The sequence below is a fragment of the Thalassophryne amazonica genome, chromosome 2, assembly GCF_902500255.1.
Source record: "Thalassophryne amazonica chromosome 2, fThaAma1.1, whole genome shotgun sequence".
Lineage (NCBI taxonomy): Eukaryota > Metazoa > Chordata > Actinopteri > Batrachoidiformes > Batrachoididae > Thalassophryne > Thalassophryne amazonica.
This window is the reverse complement of record NC_047104.1, coordinates 63,430,890-63,438,200: the sequence shown is the minus strand read 5'-3', so window position 1 is coordinate 63,438,200 and position 7,311 is coordinate 63,430,890.

The window sequence follows — 7,311 nt, the reverse complement described above, 5'->3', positions numbered from 1 at the left end:
ATAGCCAGGAAAAGAAAGAAATCACAAGGGAGGTAACGTATGAGATAAGGAAAGCTAAACTAAAGTATAAGGATAAAGTGGACCAGAAGTACAGTAGTGGTGATCTACGGGCAGCTTGGAGGGGAATAAAATCCATGTCCTTAGCCACTCAAAGGGACAGCTGTATTGACAGAGAATTTCTTAAAATTGAGGGAATCAAGGATTCCGATCTCCCTAATATGTTTAATGTTTTTTATTCTCGATTTGAAAAGCATGACTTTTCCCGAGACATCTCCCTGTTTAGAGAGTCTCTTAGTCCTGAGTCTGATGTTGTCATTGACCAGGAATGGGTCAAAAGTATTCTGAAGGGTATAAACATTAGAAAGGCCCCTGGTCCAGATAACATCTGTGGGTGCACACTACGACATTGTGCGGACCAGCTTAGTGGTGTACTCCAGCATATTTTTCAAATGTCTCTCAATTCTCACCAAATTCCAGTTAGCTGTAAATCATCTACAGTGATCCCAGTCCCAAAGACGACTAAACCGATGCAACGTAGTGATTTTAGGCCTTTCGGTTTAACGTCATTAATAATGAAATGTTTTGAGAGAATTGTGAAGAATCTTATTCTGGAAACAGTGGATGGAGCCCTGGACACACTTCAGTTTGCTTACCGGGCAGGGAGAGGGGTGGAGGATGCAAATCTTTTTATTCTCAACTCCCTGTATAAACATCTGGAGAAGCCACAGGCACATGCCAGACTCTTGTTTGCAGACTTCTCGTCGGCATTCAATACAATGCAGCCGTATCTTTTAGTACAAAGGCTGTGTGATGATTTCCACCTGCCTCACCAGCTTGTTTTATGGATTTTTAATTTTTTATCTGACCAAGAGGAGGGGGTAAATGGCTGCTTCTCTGACTCTGTTGTGTTGTCCACAGGCTCACCACAAGGGTGCGTTCTTTTGCCCCTCCTTTTTAACATGTATACAGACAGCTGTAGGAGTTCTTAAGACAACAGTTATTTGGTTAAATTTTCTGATGACACTGTACTGTTGTCTCTTCTCCACGGTTCAGAATCACACCACACGGAGCTGTTTTATCAGATTTCATTTGTTGGTGTGATAACAACTTTTTGGATTTAAATGTGTCCAAAACTAAAGAAATTATCATTGACTTCAGACGTAACAGGGATGTGGCCAAGGAGAGCATCATACACAACGAAAAGTGGAACTTGTCACATCATATAAGTATTTTGGGACTATTTTTGATGAAGCTGAAGTTTGTCGTGAACACAGACGCCATAGTGAAGCGAGGACAGCAGAGAACTTATCTTCTTCGTAAACTGATTTTTTTTTCTGTCAGGCCTGCAATCCTTTGTCATTTTTATCAGTCTTTTATTGAGAGTCTTTTGTGTTTTTCATTTATCTGCTGGTTTCACAGCCTCTCAATGAAAGACAGAAACACCCTGAACAACATTGTTAAAATTTGTTCAAAAATTATCGGAGTGAAACAAAGAGACTTACACTCTTTTTGTAATCAACAGATCCTCCGGAAGGCTGAAATCATCTTGTCCATGTCAGGTCATGTTCTTTTAGGAGAGTTTTTTCTGCTTCCTTTAGGACACCGTTATGCGTCCCCGGTGCATAGAACCAACCAATTTTTAAAGTCATTTATACCTTCGCCAATTCAACGTTTAAATGCTCTGTAGGTCTGCCATGTTCGTATTTATTTATTTATTCTTTCTATTCATTTTAACTTCTTAAGTCTGTTTTATTTGTTTTTATTAGTTTTATTGTTGTTATATATTGTTTTGTTTTTTTAAACGGACTGCTCAAATGAAATTGCTCCTTGTGGGAGTAATAAAGTTGTTGATTGATTGATTGAACAGACAAAACCTCCAAATTGCTGTCAGTCCCAAAAACTGGAGCATGTTAGTGTGAGAATTGAGCTCTAGATATTATCCTTTACTTTCCACCTACAACAACAAAAACACACAAAAAGAACAATTAAAAAGGATACAAAAAAACACAAAGCAGTAAGAATAAGAACAAATTTCAAACATGACAACACATAAGTAAATTATGTTCCCATACTTATTATGTTCGCAAAAATCAGTAAAACAGTAACAAATAGAAAAAGCCCAAAGTCATTAACTACATGTAGGTAATGAGGAAAACAAGATGCATCTTGTCTCTAGATTCAACAAACTCTACAGAATTGGGCTCTGTTATCTCAGAGAGCAAATTATTCTGCTAATAAGGAGCATGAAAGGAAAAAAAAAACCCTGTCGCTGCTTTTTCCTCAGCTTTGGGACACAAAATAAGCCTGCAGCCTGAGAATACAGAGCACAGGGAGGTAAATAAGTCTTAAGTTCTGCAAGATAAGAAGCCACACAGCCATAGAATACTTTATGCTGATAACAAAACCTTGAAACTTGCACTTGTATGTATCATAAACCAATGAATCTCAGTAGCCACATTTTGAACCATTTGAAATCTTCTAAAACTCATGCATGACAGGCCAGGCAATGAAGCATAATTCAATTTCAATTCAGTTTATTTCATTTACATAGCATCAAATCACTACAAAGCTGCCTCAAGGCACATAACACAACGTCTAACCTTACCAACCCCTAGAGCAAGCACAGTTCTGGAAGAGCCACACTAATGAACCAGTTTCTCAGCATTTCCCATGCACAGGACAGGCCAAATCTTTGCAGTATTACATAGATGGAATAGGGTATTTTTGATAAAGCCAAAAGACAATTTGAGGTCAACGATCACAGCTAGATTTTTGATTTCCACTTTGATGAATCACACAAGATGTTGGTACTGAGCAGGGTCAGTGACCGATTTCAGTTTCAATTTATTTCATTTTATATAGCACCAAAGCACAGTTGCCTCAAGGTGTTTCACACAAACAAGGCCTAACCTTACCAACCCATAGAGCAAGCACACAGGTGACAGTGGTAAGGAAAAACTCCTTTGAGGAAGAAACCTCAAGCAGACCAGACTCAAAGGGGTGACCCTTTTTGGGCCATGCTACCGACACAAATGACAAAAATAATTTCTAATAAAATGAATTAAAGAGTAAAAAGCATAGTAACATACTATGCCAGTATGCTAGCTCTAAGAAATGGAAAATAATTGCATCTTGTGTCTGGACTTGAAAGTCTCTACAGAATCTGACTGTTTTATTGACGCAGGGAGATCATTCCACGGAACAGGGGCACAATAAGAGAAAACTCTGTGACCCACAGACTTTTTATTTGCCCTAGGGACGCAAAGTAGTCCTGTACCCTGAGAACGCAAAGCCCAGGCCAGTACGTAGGGTTTAATTGGGTCAGCAAGATAGGGAGGTGCCAGTCCATGAATAATTTTATAGGCTAGTAGCAGAATCTTAAAATCTGATCTCACAGGGACAGGAAGCCAGTGAAAAGATGCCAAAATGGGTGTAATGTGGTCAAACATTCTTCTTCGTGTCAAAAGTCTGGCAGCAGCATTTTGAACAAATTGGAGACCCCTAATGCTGGACTGCAGTAAACGAGAAAATAGAACATTGCAATAGTCCAATTTAGAAGAGACAAATGCATGAATCAGGGTCTCAGCATCAGCCATAGACAGGATGGGAGGAATCGTCACTATATTTCACAGGTGGAAGAAAGCAGTCCTCATAATATCTCTAATGTGTAGGTCAAAGGACAACGTAGGCTCCAAAATTACCCCAAGGTTCCTCACTTTGTCACTGTGATGTATGACACATGAGCTTAGGCTCGGTGTTAGTTGGTCAAATTGATTCAGATGTCTCACTGGACCAAGAATCATCATTTCAGCAGTCTTATCAGAGTTTAAAAGTAGGAAGTTTCTAGACATCCAGCTTCTCACTGATGCAAGGTAATCTTCTAAGGATTTTATGTGGATGAGATTACCAGCACTTATCAGCATGTGCCGATAAGTTTCACTGCTATGCTGAGTATCATCAGCATAGCAGTGAAAGGTAATCCCAAAATGCTGCAATATGTGGTCAAGGGTTTGCTATATAAAGGGAGAAAAGCAGGGGGCCTAAGACAGACACCCTGTGGCACCCAAATTTCATGTCACTAAGGTTAGAGATAGTGTTATTGTACAAAACACGGTGAGAATGACTGGTCAGATATGACGTCAAGCAGGCAAGGGCACTCCCAGTCATTCCAAAATGATTCTCCAACCTATCAAGTAGAATATGATGATCCACATTATTAAATGCAACAATGAGATCTAACAGCACCAAATCCATAGTGGTGTCCAAATCCATTGCAAGCAGAAGATCATTCACCACTTTAGTGAGAGCCGTCTCTGTGGAATGATTTTCTAAGCGCAGACTGCAGTGGCTCAAAAAGGTTATTCTCAGCAAGATGGTCCATGAGCTGCAGTGAAACCACATTTTTCCAGAATTTTAGAGGAAAATGATAGATTTGATATGGGCCTATAGTTTTTCAATACACTAGGGTCAAGATTAAATTTCTTAAGTAATGGTTTAAGGCATGCTGGGATATGTTTCCTAATGTTTTCTTTTTTCTTTTCAAAGTAATCCAAGAAATCCTGTGCTGAAAAAGGAGAGCGACTTACAGGCGGTTGTTCACGAATAAGTGTTGTCACCATGTCGAACAAGAACTTTGAGTTATGCTTGTTTTTGTTGATCAAATCAGAGTAGTAGGCCTGCTTTGTAGCCAGTACTGGATGCTTATAGTCTAAGATAGCATCACGCTACACAAGGTGGAATACTTCTACTTTTGTGACCCCCAACAGCTAATAAGCTAAACATAGATGTATAAATAAGAACAACACCCCCCGCCTTGCTTCGCATCATGAGGGATGTGGCTAAATGTGTATGCCAGTGGGCAGGCCTCATTTAAGGGACAGCTGTAGGTTTAAGCCAAGTTTCACATAACCCAATCATATCCAAGTGATGATCCATAATTAGATCATTAATCAACAATGATTCTGAGGACAGTGATCTTATGTTAATGAGACCCAGACTAAGGACTTTTGTGGGGTTGACAGTTGGACTGTTTGGATTTAGGGGTGGTTCCAGAGTAGCATATATAAGATGCCTGGAAGTAGGTTTATGTTTGAGATATTCCACGCAGGTTGTAGGTAGCAGACACAAAATATTTGATATTGCTGGAACAGCCTATCACACCTATCACACATCTACGGAAACAGGCCACAGTCTCAATTTGATGAAATTCCCTCCCTGCTGTAAAATCTTAATGTTACCCTCCATGTAGAGCTCTATCTGTGTTCGCAGACAAGATGGTGGTGCCTTCACCAATAGGGTGAAGGCCGTCCGACATCAGCAAGCCACGGTGGCCCCAGAATGAAGGTCAGTTATCAATAAAACTAAAGCCTTGCCGTCTACAAAACTGTGCCAGCCACCTATTTAACAATGTCAGCCTGCTAAATGCCTCATCATTACCCCGGGAGAGAAGGGGACTGGAGACTATTAATCAATGCCGACACATCTTTCTGGAAAGGTTACAAGTCCTCTCTATGTCCATTTTTGTGACCTCTGAGTGCGTCATCCTGACATCACTGCACCGCCGTGAATAACTGTGTGACTGTATCTCATATCATGTTCCTTTGTCTGTCTACCCTTCTGCAGCATCAGCACCCTAAGATGGTAGGCAGTGTCGGGAGCTCTGGCCCTAGGAATACATTTAACATTTTCCGGCATCTGTAACCTGATGGATGTAATCCCATATCACTAAAGCCCAGCATTTCAGCCTGGAGACAGGAGTGGAAGTCACCCGTGGGCTCAGAGAACTCACATCAGGCATATCCAAGGGAGAAAACCAGTTCACGGTTCACAGTGGTGTGTATGATTGGGGTACCAGAACCAGGCACTGAGCCCTACGTGACTTCTTCCGCCTAACCACAATCTGAAAGCCGTCCTCCACAGCCGGCATTTCTAGGCTGATGCTAATGGGCACGCTAGCCGGCCCAACACTAATCTCGTCTGGAGTGCCCGCAGAGGTGTCAAATCCAGCTTCAGAAAGTAAAAGTCCAGCCACATATTTGTTCCATCTTCCCAATAAACCAGCTGATTGTAATTACTTCATCTGGTTTGGTGGATGAGCTAATTATTGAGATCACCTGTTTTAGGTGCAACACATGGGAGGTTTTTTACTTTCTGAAGCTGGATTTGACACCTCTGAGTGCCCGTAACATCTTTCTCCACTGAGCTAATAAGCTGTTCTAGCTTACAGCCATAGCTCTCTAGAAGAGCCAACCTATCTGCCACCTTTACGCGGAATTTACATAAAATTCCTAAACCTCTTAAAACTCCTAAGCATGCCACTCCTAAGATTAGCACAAGAATAAAGTAATAAGCTAAAATTCACAGCAGTTACACTGAGAAACTAACAGAAGTATTAAAAACGGGGGGGGGGGGGGAGGATTCGACCTAGCTAACGCAAGCTGACCACTAGCGAAAATGCTTGCCACTCCTAAGATTTACACAGGAGTAAAATAATGACCTAAAATTCACAGCTGTTACACTGAGAAACTAAGAGAAGTGTTAGACTGGTAAAAACAGTAATAAAGGAAACAGCAGGGGGGAGGTCGACCTAGCTGACGCAGCTAACCACTAGCGAAAGCTAACCACTAGTGAAAGCTAACCGCTAGCAATTCACAACCATCGGCATCCCATAATAGATAGGTATTTTGGTCATGTGGTCTCTGTCAGTGGAAAATGCATGCTCTGTGCTTGTAATCACTGTAGATTCTTTGCCCGGCATCTCTGGCATTATATACATTTAAGATGTGAAAGCTTATGCTAAGGTTAATTCAGATACATAGATTCCATTTCTGAAGTCAGATTTATCATAACTGTTGATCCTTTCTCTCTATAAGGCTGCAAATGGAGCATAAAGTGTGGCTTCTGTCAATAGAAAACTCATGTCATCAGTTAACTCTCTGGCTGACTCCTCTTTTTTTCTCTCTTTGCTTTGACAGAGAAGGATTAGAATGAAATCATCCCGTGCTGGACCGCAGCCCCAGCCCACCATGGCCACCGCCCGCCACGGAAGGGCAATCACGGTGCCGGAGCCCCCGCCCAACCAGCAGCCGTGCTCAAGCACCCGACTGCTGAGATTCCCAAAAAGGCTGGCAACACCGCTCATGAGCTCCGGATTCCCCATTTACCTGGTGGCTGTCCTCGAGTGTCTGGCCACTGGGATCCTTGAGCTGGCTGGCGGCACTACTTGGGACAGTGGGAAGACTCGTAGTATTTCCCATCACCTGCAGCTGGCTGTCCACAACAACGAGGCTCCTGCCGTGCAGGAGAGTAAAC